The sequence below is a fragment of the Chroicocephalus ridibundus genome, chromosome 1 (genome assembly GCF_963924245.1).
Source record: "Chroicocephalus ridibundus chromosome 1, bChrRid1.1, whole genome shotgun sequence".
In the NCBI taxonomy this organism is placed as follows: domain Eukaryota; kingdom Metazoa; phylum Chordata; class Aves; order Charadriiformes; family Laridae; genus Chroicocephalus; species Chroicocephalus ridibundus.
The window spans coordinates 149,955,874-149,974,425 of NC_086284.1; the positions used below are offsets into that span (position 1 = coordinate 149,955,874).

At 38.8% G+C, this 18,552-nt stretch overlaps 1 protein-coding gene across 1 annotated transcript in view; it reads right to left on the reverse strand.

Moving 5' to 3' along the window:
* PIK3C2G (phosphatidylinositol-4-phosphate 3-kinase catalytic subunit type 2 gamma) overlaps positions 1-18,552 on the reverse strand; it is a 288,301-nt gene that overhangs the window by 227,577 nt on the left and 42,172 nt on the right. The gene's annotated exons all lie outside the window — the stretch shown is intronic.

The following is an 18,552-nucleotide window of genomic DNA, read 5'->3' on the forward strand; positions in this document are numbered from 1 at the left end:
GCACTTTCCTCCCTTTACACTATTTTTTTTTTTTTTACTTCCTATTTTTCACCTTGATTTAAATGGACAACTATAATGAGTGCTTGTTTCTGACCAACAGTAACTGACTGAAAGATGACAGCACATCCACAAAAACTATAGAACAATTGTAAGGAAATGAAAATGTGTCAAGAAGAAATAAGAAGCCAAGAAGTCAGTGCAATTCAGTATTTTGTCTTTCATACTGCCAACTCTGGCTAAACATCCCCACCCACATGTTAAGTACTACAAGTTTCTCATGGGCAAAAATGTTAAAAATCTTACACTTTGAAGTGTGTAAATGAACAGCCCTGGTAACTTCAACCAAAATTGGTTTTGAAGGGTTTGGATTTTTTTGTTTTTAATAACTTTTTCAGTAATGCTGCCCTAGCTATGCTCTTTTAACCCCTCAAAAGTCAATTAGCAGTGAAGAAACAGCTTCCAACTCCACTACCAGGTCTGCAAAGCTGGATCCCATTTCAGTATTAAAATACTTGACCAGAATGTAAAGGTCTTACAGGCACGAATGCAATGCTTTTGGAGAGTGCATTTGATTCTATCATTCCAACACCACTTAATTTGAACTCCAGCATTTGGTAACATAAAAAAAAAAAAAATAAAATACTGAAGTTCAGCAGGCTGCTTTGGCAAAGCAGGCTTTTAGCAAGAACTCTTCCCACACCATTCTTTGCTATGAAGAATGGAAAGCAAACCAGACTTGAAGCACTAATGAAGCACTTCAAGAATTAATGGTATGCATGTGAATGTGATGCTGTTAAACGTTATTCATTAGAGCTCCTGATTAACAGCCATCTTGCTGAAAAGAGCGACAAAACCTTGACATTTGCAGTTCGTGATTTTGAGCTAAGCAATGCTATACCAATTGGTGCACTGTACTAAAGTAGCTTTAACCATCACATTGTATTTCGTATCTAATAGGGCAGATTTAAGGGGCAGGAGGGTAACTAATTAAGACTTCATTTTCTCCTTGTATAAAACTCTGACTGCGGTGGCTCATGCTGGGACTCGACACAACATGGGTGAAGCTCCCTGTTTCAGCGACATCTGTTATGCATTAGTACAGCCAAAATTGATGCCCTCCTATGTGAAAGCATCTTTATAAATAGGATAAAGCCCGTTTCACTCACTAGGCCCAGTTCTGGAAGTGCAGGAAGACTCAGCTAGGTTTTGAGCAGATAGCTGCTGAACTTGCACCATTCTCATGGTGTACGTCCCTGGATATAGGTAACTGGATTTTTCAACTCAGTTTCTGTTCTCTGTTTAAGTTCTTAATCTTTCAAAACCAAAACCTTTTGTGAGAATATAAAGCTTGCTAGAGTATTTTTTCCACCAGAAAAGTTTCTAAGCTCTATGATGGGTTTTGTAGTTAAAACCAGAGAAAGCACCCCAGGTGATGATCATGCTGAGCCAGTGTGGGAACCAGTCTTTTATTCTAGGGGACTTGAAAAAGCAAACAAGAAAACAGAAGCATTTCAACTTAGTATAGAAAAATACTTTTGAACATTTTCACATGAAGCAAGCATTTTCTGAAAAGAAAGTCAGAAAAGGATTGCAGCCCCCATCACTGAACTGAGGCTTAAACAGGAGAAAACTCAGGCAAGTGAAAAATTACATGCATGATCCGTAAAATATTCTGACAGCCAGACACAAAGTAAGCCTCACTACTTAAAGTCCAAGAACAGAGTCCAACTGGGCAACTAGAGCTGCTCAAAGTGCCTGAAAGGGACGGTTCAGTGACTAGTTTTTCCCACAAAGAAAATGGGCATGCAACACCCACTCATATTCATTTCAGCTTGTGCTGCTGAAGTTGTCCATCTGACCCACATGTGGCCTCTGAGCTAATGCTTCTTAAAATGTAAGCTTCAAAAATATTACAATTTTCTAGTTATAACATACCAGTGAACCATCAAAGCAACAGACAGAGGGAACTGCCAAGCATGAAAACCAATCATTACTAAAAACTTCGCTTAACTTAGAGCGGAGGAGGAGGACTGTAAACACCAGGGGTTGAAGATTTTAAATTCAAGCAACCAAGACTGTTCGTAGGCCTTTAATAACCACCACAACTTTAGAGTCTGTAATTTCCACATAAAATGAAAAGAATCATAGAATGGTTCGGGTCAGAAGGGACCTTAAAGACTATCTAGTTCCAGCCCCCCTGCCATGGGCAGGGACACTTCCCACTAGACCAGGTTGCTCAAAGCCCCATCATCCAGCCTGGCCTTGAATGCTCCCAGGGATGGGGCATCCACAGCTTCTCTGGGCAACCTGTTCCAGTGTCTCACCACCCTCACAGGAAAGAATTTCTTCCTAATATTGAATCTAAATCTACTCTCTTTCAGTTTACAACTGTTACCCCTCGTCCTATCGCTCCACTCCCTGATAAAGAGTCCCTCCCCATCTTTCCTGTAGGCCCCCTTTAGGTACTGGAAGGCTGCTAGAAGGTCTCCTCAGAGCCTTCTCTTCTCCAGACTGAACAACCCCAACTCTCTCAGCCTGTTCTTATAGCAGAGGTGCTCCAGCCCTCTGATCATCTTCGTGGCCCTCCACTGGACCTGTTCCAACAGGTCCATGTCCTTCTCATGTTGGGGGCTCCAGAGCTGGATGCAGTACTCCAGGTGGGGTCTCACCAGAGTGGAGTACAGGGGGAGAATCACCTCCCTTGACCCGCTGGCCACACTTCTTTTGATGCAGCCCATGATGCAGTTGGCTTTCTGGGTTGCAAGTGCACATTGCCGGCTCATGTTGAGCTTCTTGTCCACCAGCACCCCCAAGTCCTTCTCCTCAGGGCTAATCTCAAGCCATTCTCTGCCCAGCCTGTATTTGTGCCTGGGATTGCCGTGACCCAGGTACAGGACCTTGCACTTGACCTGGTTGAACTTCATGAGGCTTGCATGGGCCCACCTCTCAAGCCTGTCCAGGTTCCTCTGGATGGCATCCCTTCCCTCCAGTGCATCGACTGCACCACACAGCTTGGTGTCATCAGCCAACTTGCTGAGGGTGCACTCAATCCCACTGTCTTTGTCTCTGACAAAAACGTTAAACAGCACTGGTCTCAGTACTGATCCCTGAGGAAGAAGAAGTATTTCCTCAGTACAGGCTGTGTAAATCTAACCTATTGTAAACTGCTCTCAGTGGGTATGAGCAAAAAAAAATACCACCTAGGCAGCTGAGCACCAGACAAGGTATTCTCCTCTCTTCCAGGTTCACCTAGTCTTGAACAAGTTTCTGCTTGTGTATCCACGTGCAAGTAATTTCAAAATTACTACTTTCCAAGCGTGGATGAGCATGCAAGACGTGCTCTGTAAAGTGAAAGCTACGGTGTTAGCACAATTCTTTTGTCCACTTAAATCTCACTAACCTCTAACAATAAGCGTGTTTACGTATATTTAAACTGCATGTAGGTTAGATCTGGAATAGGTTTTTAAAATCCTGGTAAAAAGAACTCATTTGAAGTCCACTGTCCTATTATTAATAGTACTTTAAGCTCTTGTAAAACTTAGCTCTATGAGAAACGTAAAAGGAAACAAAGTGGCCACAGCCCAGTACTGTACAATGAAACAGATCCAACAAACAGGGTTGCCACCATAGAAGCAATTATCAGTGCTCAATAAACAAAGAGGGTACAAGTTCAGCAAAGCACATCAGGGCACACCATCCCTGCAGTGAACACTAAGGTCATCAGCTTGGACACTTCCCTAAAAGTATGCACATTTCTCAGCTCTTTGCTGAATAGGGATGAGCTGGTCCTCAATCCAGCAATCCATTATGGTGACAAAGTAGAGCTTAGCATGCCCAGTAACACGCATGACAGCAGCAAGTGTTGAGCTGCAGCCAAATTCTGTCTCTAAGTGAGATAAAATCAGATCCAGGGGGCTAATAAGATAAGGATCAGTGCTCTGTGTACATCAGAGCACTGACTTAAGCACAGAAAAAAATAAAGGGTATATGGAAAAAGTAAAGGGGGGAAAAAAAGCCCTTCTTACATATTATTTATGTTTCAGAAATTTTGTGAGAACACTGAGTAGTTATTGTCCTTGTCAATAATATTTTCTGAAGGCGTTGACGAGCATGATAAGGAAGAAGCTGTGTTAAAGCCAAGCTACTAACTGCCTTTCACTCAAGTCCCATTCTACAATAGGGTGCTTTCACAATAGCTGCAAGAGGCAAGATTATAATTGTAAATAAGACAGTCACATATTTTCCATATCCCTATTTTTTTTACTGTAAATTCCTTAAGGCAGAGACTATTATTAATGTTAAATATATTAAAATTCAAATCAAATAGCAATAAGGAAAATAAGCAACAAGTTAATTAAACTTGCAACCAACACTGCACTGGAAAACGCTGCAAATACCCCTAAGGAAAATTCAGATTATAGAAGAACCTAAAGAAACTGATCAAATGGGCAAAGAAAAAGTTTTTGACTTGGAAATAATACAATGTCCTCAATTTATAAGCAGAAAATCATGTGCTTACTGGAAAAAAGTTATTTGCAAGTGATTCAGCCTCTGTTTTTACCTCTGGCTGAAGAACTGACCCCCTGGGAAGCATGCCACCAGAGCTCCCCAGTCCTTTGCCCTAAGGTAACTGAAATCCTGCTTGGATCTAAGCTAGCATAGGTCTTTGCCCTTTTTGTTTCCCTCACCCTCCTGTTCGTGGCTAGCTGACTCAAGTCTAGTCTCTATCTCCCAACCAGAGTTATTAGGTATGGGTGCACTCCAGGGAAACAAATGCCAGTTTATGAATGACTTCCACACTTTAGTGTGGGAATTAAGAGTCCTTTGCATACTCAGGAATATTCTAGAAAAATCACATTTGTGGGAGAAATAGAGGCCAACAGATGATTACAAGTGACAAAGTTTCCACAAAAACACAGAACGTAGGTTCTTAGAATAGTACCTCATTAAATATTCTGTGAAGAATAAGCCCCTATTACCAGGGGAACGGTCTTGATAAACTAAAAATCCTGTCCTGTGGGTTTGACCCAAAATACATCTTTAGACCCAGGTTTCATAACTGGAATTTTTTAATGAAGTTTGACCATATCTGTGTGTCTGTTAAGTTTTGTATGTGCTTCAGGCAGGTTTTGAAAACCTATTACTATCATCAGGATCCCCATACCTCCAGCTTCTATTAAGGAAATCAAGTGCGTATCTCATGTTACTGCTGACACTATTAAAAGCAACAGACAAGCACAGTGATGATTGTAGCATGAACACTCTCCTGCAAACAGTCAGCATGAAAGCTTTGAAGTTCAGTTAACAGAAATCTTCACAGTTGTGGTGCCTAGCTAATTAGTTGTGCCTAATTCATTATACAGAGATAGCAACTTTCTAAAAAATAACATAAATATCAGGGATTTTCATTTCTTTGTTAGTTTCAATACAGCTAGAAAGAGATTTCAGGGTTTTCACAGCTAGTGAGAGTATAAATCAGCCTTGGCCTCAGAAGAAAAAAACCAAAGTATATTTTAGGAAGATAGCATGAAGATTCTTTGAAGTAAATTCATTTTCATGCTAAATAATGAAAAGTTAGTATAAAAATTGTTTAAAATGTTTCTTACTTAACAGAACTTTAGCATTTACACAAGAAGAGTCAGGTCAGCAGGCCAAGAGCTAAAGTGCTTTCAACCCACTAGAGAGGCTTGGTATGGACAATATACTCATACTACTGGCCATATATCAATATATCCTTAATATTGACAATAAAACTCATCCCAGTGCTGAGGAGAATCTCTTTTTGGAAACATGGTAGCTGTCTTTATGATCCTTTTAGTCTTTGTCATCTCTTTACTGAGATGCCGTTTCCAACACACTTCTAATTCAACTAGGCCTCAGCAAACCAAATGAAACGGACTGGGACTACTGAATCACTTCATTTACCTAAACAAACTCCTCCTGGCAACAAAGTGCTATATTATCTTCAGAGGAAGGCAAACCACACAAGGGTCAAGGGTTCACATCCTAAGAATCACTTAAGAGTTGAGATCCAAGACTGGCACCCAATGGCACTGTATAGAGCCTCAAGAGATCAGGGCTCAGCTATTGGATCTGGTCTGTGAACTTAAGTCACTTTCTCTGTGCTTTAATTCCTCCATTTGTTTCTTCCTGGAGATTGCTGATAGTGTGAAAGTTTAAAATTAGAACAACGTACATATTGGTGGGGTTGGGAGAGATAAGGAGAAGGGAGGACTTTTAAAGACTTGACTAGAAAATTCAGTCCAAGTTCATTAATAACATGTAAATGATTAAACACAAACCGAATGGTACTGGATAGGGTACCACTTTCTCCTAGTAAAGAAACACTAGGGACTCTTTACTAGGAGTGAGGAGATGAGCCCAAATACTACACTGTAGTGTCATTAACTATTTATAATGAAGAAGCACTGAAATGTCTGTATTCTTTATTTTGTGTGTGTCTTAATATTGTTATCCTGACTTTACATACATGTATTTAGTGCTCCTCCATTCCACACACCCAGAAAATTTATCTCTAGAGCTTCTTCCTATCACTGATGTGTTCTTTGCCATTTATCATCTATAACTTTTCTGGTTCCTGTTCACTTTCTTCTGAGAAAACTGGCAGTAGTGCTTTTAGGTTTTTTCACTCCTCTGACGCTTTAACAATGAAAACCCAAGCCCTCTTCTGTACTGGTGAGAAACGGTTTTACCCTTAAGATGCAGATTGTACTTCCCCAGATGAGTTTACGCAAGTATAAAAAAAAAATATATATATATTTCTTCCATATACAATTATAGTGATTTTCTTGTCCTGTACTTTTAAGTTACATCAGTACTTCTTTATTGCCTTCTGAAGAAATAAGATAACAGTTGCATTAAAAACTTCATCACTGTCAAATATATTTATTTTAACAGCGGAAAAAAGTTTTTGAGGAACACTGTAAAACTCTATGGCTCGTAAATAGCAGCTGAAACGTAAAGTTCAAGCAACTCCTACTCCTACATCATGCCCCTAGTTTCAGTTATATCCACTTCTTCATTTTCATGCCAAGTAACCTCAAGTTCTTAATTTTAATTTAATTTTCTATCACTTCCATTTTCCTGTGAAGGCTCAGGGTATCCTTTACCAACATTACACATAAATGCCTAGCCTTCTTGTTTAAACTATTATAATTCTGATTCAGAGCTTGCAATTCCTTTCCAAAGGTTGATATTTGATCCTCCAACTTCGGCACAAAAAGTTTCTGTGCCTGATATTTCACATTAAGCCCTCCTCCTAATTCTCTAATCATCTCAAATGCCACATGAGATGGACCCTCAGAGGATAAATTCACTGCTGACATTCCTGCCCCGCTTGCAAGTCATTACAAGTTAGGGACTATGAAACTGTAATTGAAAAATGCTTCTCTGCAACTTCTTCCCCTGAAACGTTTTGCCTGGTCAACAAATGATACTCAGGGGATTTCTGTCTTCTCAATATCATCTTACATGCCAGAAATAAAAGACTATTGAATCAGAAAGTTGAGGTAAGGCCTTTTTTTAAGAAAAAGAAGAAAAAGCAAGCATAGAAATTCCTAGGAAAGCAAACTCACGTTTCTCAAGCTATCAGAATTTAATTCTGATATATAGCATTCTACAGCAGCGCCTAGATGTCCCACCTGAGATTTAGGCCTCATTCTGCCATGTGCTGCATGAAAAAAACCAGTCCCTTCTCTCAGGAGTTTAAAATCTATATAAAACCAATACAACAGAAAGTAGTCAGAGTAAATGCATTTCTATAGTGTTTTCATGCTCTTAGTTTAGGCAATATAGTTGAGGTCATTTCTGATGTATCACAAGACCACCACCACCCCTTTTGCCAGTAGTCACAAGTCAGGAAGGAAACCAACACCAAAAGAAGGTGCAAAGATTGCATCAGAAATGACACTCAAGTCAGAAGCAAGGTGAGGGTTAAAGATCTCATCAGTTCCATAAGCAATACCATAAACAACATTATCCATCCTCCCCATGGATTCTGCTACCTTTGCTCAGAACAAATGAAGTTGTACTTCACCAGTGCAAAGTTAGTTGATTTGTGTGGGACTGTTAACACAATGCACTATTGAGCAGTGGTGTAAAGATGGAAGAATCTGGCCAGCCTGTATTGTCACACAGCTGTTGCCCTGAGCCTCATCTTTCTCTGTTGTCCTCAGCCTTGATACTCATTCAAACTTTTGATAAAATACCAGCACTGAGACATGAGTGATTTGTCATCTTTATACCCTGTAAACGCAGCATAAAAATAAGTTAGACTGATTGAGATTACACTGTTGAGGCAAAACAAAATAGGGATCAAATCCAAACTGACAGCTACATGAATTTTATTAGTTTGAAGAGAAAAATTTATGAAAAAACTCTAATCCAAAAACCAATAAAGCACTTTGCCAAATATGATGTTATCTGAGACTCGTCATATTAAAAAAAGTTCTATTAAATCCCCCACTTTCAAGTTCAGCATCAAAAACACTCAGTTTAAATGATATTTCTGTCATTTTTTTTTCTTAGCCTTCATGAAAAATTTACAATACCATGCTTAGAATTACTTGAATAATACATATCTTGTTTTAAATTCAAGTTATTACATGCACTTGTAAAATGCTATTTGATTTGATTTTTCCTCCCACACCTTAAGCAAAATATGTGACAATTTTGTTTTCTCTTGGGTAGCACGTATATGAGCTAACCCATTCCTACAGGATTTTCAATTGCCAGCTAATCCAAAGCTATTTCTTTCAGAATTGCATGCAATGAATTTAATGGACTCAAGGGGCTTGCTTTTTTTTTTCCCCCCCCTTGTCTCCAGTGTGCATGTAGGGCTTCTTTTTTTGGCTTGGATGTTTTGGTGGTTTGGTTGGGGGTTTTTTTGGTTTTTTTTTGGTTTTTTTAAGATAAAAAGGTCTATAACGTATTTTCTCCTTTCTAGACTTCACACACAAAAAAATTCAATTACAAGACCACAGCAGCATGACTAGCAACCTCCACTACCACAAAGGTTCGGGTCTTGCAAGATGACCCATGCTAATACACCTCTGTTCTTTTTCAGAGCCTCTTTGCTTCTATCATTGTTTCATGCAAGTCTAATGAAGTTTACCACATATTTTACAAAGGTATAAAACTTATTGTTAAACTAAAAGGAAAAAAAAAATCTCACAATTACGCATACATTACTGCTACCTTGGTCCTCCCACCACCTCACTCCTCTCCTTTTCTCATATGGACTTGGTCTCAGAACAGAGTTCACCTCTTTGCCTCTTTCCCAGAATTTTACATCTCATTTTTCCCAACTGAAACCTCGAATTCATTCTGGTTCTGATATGCTTGACTTGGTGGGTTTTTGAGAAATAACTGAGTTTTCATCCCCACATTGGAGAGATGACATCAATGATGGCCCTGATTCTAAACAGCAAAGTAGATTTCATCCTTTTGATGCCCAAAATATCACAAGGTCAAAATGATCTGGGAGAAAGGGAGGGGAAGTCTCTCATCTCTACTTGAAGCAGTTCTGTTCAATTCCTTAACTCTTAACGAACCCCACAGAAAAATTTGAGCATACAAATGTGTTCTGACTGATTAAAAAGAGGATATCCCAAGAGCAGCTAATGTAATATTAGATCAAATGAACTGGAGTTGAAATTACCATGTTTTTGTTGACTATTTTAACATATTCAGGGAAGGCATAGGGATCTTCACATATTTCTAAGTCTCTTTGTAGTATCATTCTTCATATGTTATACCAGTCAGTGTGGAATACATGGATTTGAAGGGATGAGGGGGTGGAAGAAGTAGTGGAGTGGATTACTGATGTACCCCAGAGAAGTTTATCAAAGTGATAAAAGAAAAATCCTATCATAATTTATTTTCTCTAACAATAAAGCTATCTAGAGAACTTGTTGCTTTTGTAAGAACTAGTATCTCAGCTTAACGTACAACTGAATTGTCAGAGAAGCCGCGGTGCTCCTCCCCCTCCCTCATTCCCTATGTGATCTCTGATTAAAATAAAGAAAATCTTGTCCAAGACTTGCAGGAATACTTTCTGGCAAATGAAGAAATCATTACAAGAAAACGCAACTCTGCTTTTCAACTTAGCTCTGTTTTTTCTTTCAGAGCAGTACCAATACTTCCACATGTTAGTTAGGCCCACAGATTTTTTTTTTTTTTTTTTTTTGTTTTACAGCAAGATGGGAGAGATCAGGAACTATTTTATTAAAATTTTGACAGTGAACAGTGCTTGGGGTGTACTTCAACGGTGCAACTTACCTGTGTACTGAGCCACTCCAGTTCACTTCAACAACCTTATTTCCAGTCCAGGTTTAGAGCATCTCATTAAGTGCCTATGGCTTTGGACATAAGCTGGAAATACGTGGTTTCAGTTTAATTCTGACTGGAACCCAACCATTTCACAGCAGACCATCCTCATTTCGCCTACATCTCTTCATAAATTGATAAACAAAATTATTCTACATTATACTAAGAAAAAAACATCCTAAAACCATGAACTACGGTTCCAGGAGAACAGAAACAGTGAGGACCAAACAGCACAGTTACTGTTTTACCCTGAGTGCCCTCACAAGATCTCAGAATCATCCACGACTAACATAGCAAATGAGTGTTACGCATGGATACAGTGCCAACTGTGGCTGAAGGTTATGAAAATGGAATTTAAAAAAAAAAAATTATGTGTTTTAAGCAGCCAAAAAGAGCAGAGATATATTTACTTCTAGCTTTTTTCTAGAAGACTGAAAGAAGATGGACTATAATTCTATGATGCAGTGATGGTTCAAGGAAAAGAACAACACCTACAGAATAACTAGGGAGACTGGACTCATTTTACTAGACAACAAAAAGAGAAGTCCAGTAAAAGTGAGATCTGTGGAGGACAGCCATGAATCTGTTGACAGTCTAATTTACATCTTCGTCACACCAGCAAAGCCAGGCATTCCCAAAACTGCTTCCCAAAAACTATGAGGGTTTATCCATCACCACACTACCAGGAAAAGGAACGTGGGCAGTCAACCAGATCAAAGGTGGTCAGTTGCTTTTGCTCAGAGACAAGCAATCAGTAAACTGAAAACAGTGCAGAAGGTGCAGTGGAAAGCCGCATTTCCTTTCTAGGCCCTACTGTCACCGGTCAGGCGCAAACAGACAGAAGAATTGCTGAGGAGAAAGAGGACAGTGAACCGGGGCACCTGGCAGACATGTGTCAGTCTTTGCACACTGTTAGAAGAGAGGACAATTACACCTAAATAGCAAGCGTGATGATATATAGTCTTCTATGTAAAAAAAAACAACAAAGAAAATAAGAAAATAAAAATCATAGGCAATGTCACAAAAATCTTTTCAAATGCAATTGAAACTGAAAGGGAAAATTTCAGGAACTGGTATCAAGCCCACACCAAATATAGATGATTTTTGAGAACATAGTGTGAGAGAACACTGAGGTTACATTAGAGAGCTCCAGTGGTGAAGACCAGAGTTACGCACTGAGGTACAGAAATAATTTCGGAAAAGAAAAAAATAATAATCAAAAAATAAATCAATCTAATGATAAACTGTACTAAAAAATATGTCTGAGGTTATGACTTCAGAATTATGAAGTATTACAAAGCAAATAGCTCTAGACAGACCTGCGAGCTATAAAACAGTTGAGAATTTTAAACAGTCAAGGACGGAACGCTCAAAGAAAGAACATGCTAATATTTGGCATGACAGAAGCGTCAGCCTGAAAAAGGTCTCTTGCTTCTAGCGTTAATCCAATTTCACCACATATTATCAGGGTGTGGTGCCACTTGCAAACACACACTAAACACACACTTACACTGCTGTACAGATGAGGGAGGAACAACCAACAAACATAAATAATGTTGGAACAGTCATGGCCAAGTTTTGTATGCTCTAGTTATCACATGGAGCAACATCTTCCCCTATTTGTGCCTTCTCCACAGCTCACTGGAATCAGAGGAAGGATTACCACTATTTCAGTGTCTTTGGTGTTCAGCTCTACAAGAATCTTAAACCACTAACGTTACCTCAGATGGAAAGTATCACCTAAAAACATCGTTTAAAGAGATTTTTCAGATAAGCATTATTCTATACGCTTTAATTTTCTTTTAGAAATCAGTTATGTGCCTACTGATGACCAGCTCAAGGAACTCATCATCTAAGAGGAAACAGACAAACAATTCCGGAAATTATTTATGGGGTTATTCAATATAGATATTATGGAGCTATTCTTCCAATTGTGGAAGGCAGATCAGACACTTTCAAACTTTCTCAATTCTGCAGCAAAGTGTATACTGTTCTGCAAAGGGTATGCAAACTCTTTTAGTAACATCCTCAATAATCTAAATTATTTTATATTTTTCATGTGACTGTTTTAGTCATAAGACTAAAAGAAACAGATGGTAGTTCACCAATTTACGTCTCAACTATTATATCACTGCCTTGACTCCATGCATCGGGGCAGGATTTCACTGTACATAGCTGCGTAAGCTCATGTACAGTTGTATTCAAACTCAAAAATGTTTTAACTGCTATTGCCTAATTTCAGTGTCATCTGAAACTTCTCCTCAGCTTTGCTATCCTCCTCCAGAGTCTCACTGTTTTTCTTAAAGAGCAGTATCCATAACAACACATTGTTTGTCCTGCTGATGCCTCATGACCATTTGGGAGTGAAGAACAACAATTACCTCCAGGGTCTAACACACCATTCTTGTTTATAAATTCCAAATAATGTTTAGTTTGGTTTGGTTTTTTGTCCCCCCTTAACAACAGTTAAGGCCAATTGAGCAGTACAATTTGGAATCTACAACAGCCAGATTAATCTTCCGAGTACCATGTCATGGCCAAATACGCCCCGTGCCCCTTCTTACTCCGGTTCCTGTTTGCATTTTCAAAGTATGCCATTTAGCACTAGTTCTTTATCTCCTGGCCCAGGTAATCTCTCCTGCATGATTTCTACAAAGTATGAGGAACATTTTGAATTTCATTCTGACAATGTAACATGCTCACTTATTCTCCCATTTAGATCATAGAGAGCTGCCATTCTCATTCAGATCTTTAGAAAGATGATCTTCAGAGTTTCACTTTTTCCTTTTTTCTAGCTTTATAGAAAAATCCTTTATAACCATTCTGCTTATGTTTTTTTTGAATAGTTAAAATCAACTCAACCTTCCAATGGCAATTTCATTTGGACCATATTTTAGTTCTCTGTTTAGAATGACACCCAGAACAGGACCTTTTTTTTTTTTTAACCTCCTTTTCTAAACCAATGCGATGGAGTTAGGAATCACAGATCAAGGGCATTCTGAAAGAACTGCTTTCTGTCATGGCTTCTTCCATCCCCACAGGAAGGAAGCAAGCAATGATTCTGGATCAATTATTAGTTATGCTCAAGATGACTATTAAGAAATATTAGTTGTCTAGCATAAATAAGTAAGTTTTAATTAGAATAAATTATTTAGGATTATAATATGATGTGATTTGTGCAGTTTGCTAAGCTTTAGTTAGCATGAGTAGCTAGATTTGCTGAAGCCTCTAGGCCACGATAGAGGGGGTTTTTTTCCCCAGTAATTTTACCAGTAGCTAGTACAGTACTGTGTTTAGTCTTGGGAAGATATTGATATCACGCTGGTGTTTTGGTGGCGATTTTCCCAAGTCTGGGACTCTTCGGTTCTGTCGACGAGTACAGGTGCACAAGGAGTATAAACCAGAAGATAAGGAGGCTCCAACCCTCAGCTGACAGAGGAAAGAGTAAGGTGAACATTTCATGAAGGATCAAGACAGCAAGAGACAGTAACACAAAGTGCTCAGACTGAAAAACCTGGGGCATGTGGGGCACTTACTGGGTCAATGACCAACTGATTTTCTTGACGAAGCAGCCTGGATCGTTTAATGTAAAAATTTAGTGTGACACACTAGAGTATAGGGCATACAAACAAAGGGTTACGTTCGATTTCTGCCATCCTCCTGTTTGCTAACAGCAAGGTGGCAAGCGGAACATACTGGACACAGTAAGCCTGCCACGCTTAGTCGACTATCTGACTACAATCATCAACCAGACCGTGGTGCTGTAAACTCCTTGCATTTAAAATATGAATGTGTTTCAACAGTAAGAAGCGAGAGAAATCTTGAAAGATAAGAAATCAAGAACATCGATGCTAGCAAGGGAGCAGGTAAAGCACAAAAAAAATCCCCACAGAACCAGAGAATGTAAATGGAAATAATCCAGGACACCTTCGTAGGGTCTACAGAAAACAAGAAATTAGTTGCATTCAACTACCATATTGACCATATCTTGCAAATTTCTTGACGGTAAACCACTCTACTTTGAAAAAGCTGAAGAAAAAAAAAAGTTTAAATAAGGGATAATAGCGTCACACAGCCATTGGAAAAAGATACGATGATGATTTCCAAGCCAGGCAGGTCACTGAGTTACGTATAGATTTCCAGAGAATAAACGTGGTCTCATTCCCCAAGAGGTACGGGTACAGACCTGATGAACTATTAGAACAACCGTGGAAATCTGAGCTTACAATGGCATTTGAACCAGATGGTATTGGCAGATATCTCCAAAGAAAATCTTTTGCACACTATGAAGGCTCTGAATTCAAAACAAATGTCATTCACTTACACAGGAAAAACAACAGCATCGATCAGCTGAAATGCTCATCAACTCACAAAGAATATGCAGCTCAAGACATACAAGATATCATGATCTCCAATTAATGATGGGGAGGTCACAAAAAGTCTTTAGCAACAGCAGCAATGTTCCGATAAAAAACAAATCAAACGGGGATGACTGCAAACCCAGAGAAGAATGTGGCTGGGATTTTGATGGATTAAGACTAGGCTATGACTAGATAAAACTTCTGAGAGGTAACGTATAAGGTTGATTGCTGTAATCAGTAACAGAGACAGTAAACAGAAATAGTGAATGTGAATATTATATTTGGCCAGTTACTACAGGCTCTGGCGCCTCTGTTTAGAAATGACAGTACTACTGATAAAATTTACTGAAAGAGGACTAGGAAGATAAAGGAAAAAAAGAAGAGATTGCTAGAGATCCAACAGATTTCACTTGGCCTAGGAAGCACCATGTCCACAACCAGTGATCAGAGAACTGAATAGAGCTATTAAATTATTATAGCTAACAACTACTAGTGGGGAAAGCCCATGCAGATAGAGAAGAACCAGGAGTTGCTCATGCTATACTCTGACAACGTATCTGACTAGGGTGAGAGAAGCCATGGAGAAATTACACTCCCAAGTACGGAAAGAATACAAGGGAGGGGAAAAAAAAAAACCAACATCCAAGTTACTTTCTTACTGTCATCCATTTTAAATCAATGGGGCATTGTGTCCCACTGTTTCATTAAATCAAACTATTATTAATGACGGGCTATTGAGGTGGGTGCCTCAGCCTCTAGCAACTTTCTTTGTCAGTAGATCATCATTAAGAACGAACACTTTTTCAAACTTTTCAAAAACCTTCCTGTATGGAGCTTGAACCTTCCTCCTTCAGCCAAGGGTGGAACATGATGAATTTAAAACTCTGCAGTAGGAGCAAAGGCATACTGCTGTTCTCTACAGAACAGGACTTGTCTCATAGCAAGTATAAATAACCTTACATACTCTCTCCAAGAACACAACTCTCCTATTTTGTGGGAATAAATAAATGTACTAACAGGTCAAAAAAAAAAAAAAGATTAAAACCAACAAGTATCAAAATGGTAGCATTCAATATCAAACAAAGTCAAAAAATCATCTGTGTTACCATTAAAACATACAACTACTTTGACTTTGGCAGGACTTACCTATCACTTCAGGTTTTTATAGCATTCAAGAGGAAGTTATAACATCCTAAATTCAGTTGTAAAGGTGTAATTCATTTAGGCTTCTCAATGGGAGATTGAATGTGTTTAGCTATTTTGAATAGCAGGGCACACAGGCCACAACTGGCAGCGTGATTTGGGATTCTTTTGGATGGAAAGGCAACAGCTGAACCCAGAGTGCTTGACTGTCCTGATATATGCAACCCCCCTTGGAAAATAATGGATTATAACAGGATGCACACTGTGAAAAATGTATTCTCTAGTGTAACTGCACTAAGGCAAAAGAGTTACATCAGGGATTAATTTGGCATTTACTCTTCAGATGTTTTTTCTGTGCTTGTAGCAATTACTGTTCTTTTGGCACAAACCCAGATTAGCCATTAGTGTGTGGATTGCCACCAGTCTGCCAAGCTTTTAGAACATAAACAAAAAATAAAAGCCACTTTGCTAAGATGACAATAAACATTTAAAGCCCAATAATATCTCCTTGTAACTTTGGAAACAGTAAAAATATGGAGCCAGCTTTCATGTACAAACATGGAAAATGGGCTAAAATCATTAAGGCATTAGAGACTTTACATAATTAAAATTGTCATTTTATATTTGCTGCAATAAAAATAGCTATTTTACTGAGAGTAATTACCATCAGTGATTGGTGTTATTGTATATGCTTATTAAAATGTTTATTTCTGTGAGGATTAATTGAAAAGTGGCAGAAGAAAGCTAAGGGTAAAGAGTAGGGCTTTAGCAATACTTTACATCACGAGACACCAAAAGGGAGTGTTAACCTATTTTTAATTTGATTTCCTGAGAAGTGTCTTAATGTAAACTGTGGCTGCCTAGTTATTGCTTTGATTTAATTAGCCTGAAGAACTATTATGTATTTCCATTTTATCTTCCACTTTGCAGTGGAACAACTGAAATCTTATTGTTGTCTTCATGTGGATTATATAGATCTATTTGATGGAGTAAAGAAGATTACAACATATTAAAAAAAAAAATAGTAGTTACTTTTCAACCCTAACGTTTCAAACAGCAGGAGAATTTCAGGCATGTGTGAGGGAGGGAAGGGGTAGGGGACATTTTTAGGACTGTGGAAATACGTGCTTTCCTTCAATAAAAACTCTCCTCAGAGCAGAAAAAAATTAGTATGATTTGTGGTGCTCTGGTGGCCGTAATACATCGGGATATGAGTATTTGTATGGTGAAAAAAATATCCCCATGACTTTAAACAAGATGGACAGCTTATTTGCTAATGACAGGAGAGGATTAACATCCCGTTCTTCCCCTGCCCTCCCACCCCTCTAAGCCAAAACCATTTCAATGACATCAGAGTTTCACCCTGCATAACAAGTTCTGTAGCAGTGATGTTTCTTATTTTAATGCTCCATTACCAGAACTACCTCTCTCGGATTTTGTTTTATTAGATTGAGAAAACAGAGCTCTTCCTAGTTTGCCCTTCTTGGGTAGGTTTACCAAAATCCATCTCCCTTCATCCTCTTTGTAGTATACTTCTCTTCTCCGGCCCTAGCTTGGGTTTATTATGCTCCTGGAGCACGGGTAACCAGACCTGTACACAGTATTACAGGCGAGTGTGTTCTGCAGTGTGGTTCATGTAATGGCGGCAACTGTCCTGTCTCTGTGGAAATAATCACCTCTATTTCATTTTCACTTTGTGTTTTCCTGCCTCACAGACACACCACAGTGGTGGCGGCTCGGAAGTACTCAGAGTGCCCACTCCACCCCAGTTTTTCATCTCAGCTTTCCCCAAAAGTAACAGTTTGCACTTTATAACAGAAATAGAGGGTTTTAATCCTTTAAAAAAAAAAAAAAAAAAAAACAAAAAAACCCCAAAAAAACCCCAAAACAAAACCCAAACACACACACACAAAACCCCACCTAACACTTTGTACTGCTGAACCTCATTTTCTTTTTATTACTTCGAAGTCATTAAATTCCTATTGCAGAATATTCTCCATCTCAGCTTTCATTCCCTTTCTCCCTTTTTCCTTCCTGTCTTTGAGCCCACATTCAGCCTAATCATCCTTACAGACTGTGAGGCGCATTATTTATTTTGCCGTTTTTACACTTTATCTTATCCCATCCCACAACCTAGAAGGCTTTTCTTTCTTTAGTCTCTTGTTATGTATATAGCTGAAAAGCCTTTTCCTATTTGCTTTGACTTCTCTCACAAGGTCTAAATCAGCTTGACTTTTATCAAATCTTATCTGTACATAGCCTGAGCTCCAGCATGTAGTCTCCTGTGCTGCTCAGTGCTTCTTTCACTCTCCAAAGGTGTTTTCCCCTTGGAGCTTATTTTTGTCATGCTGCAACTCTTCTATATCTGCATTTTTCACTGCTTAGTATTCTCGTTTCTGATTTCTTTTGTATCTCTGATGAAGAGAAATGTGAAACCCCTATATATTCAAGTCTCTGAGCTTTTCAGCGCAGGTGACTTCTCTAACCAGACCTTGTTATGTTCTCCTGAGTTTTCCCTTTTGAAGTAACAACTGAAGCAACAATAAGAGACCTGATGGAGAGTCCAAAGAAACATTTTCCTTCTGTTCTTATGGTCCCTGTATCCAGTTTAATTTCCACCAAACAACATGAACTGGAGAGATGTCTCAAAATGAAAAGATCTCCAAGTTGTTCTTATATTTATTTTTTTGGCACTTGTGCA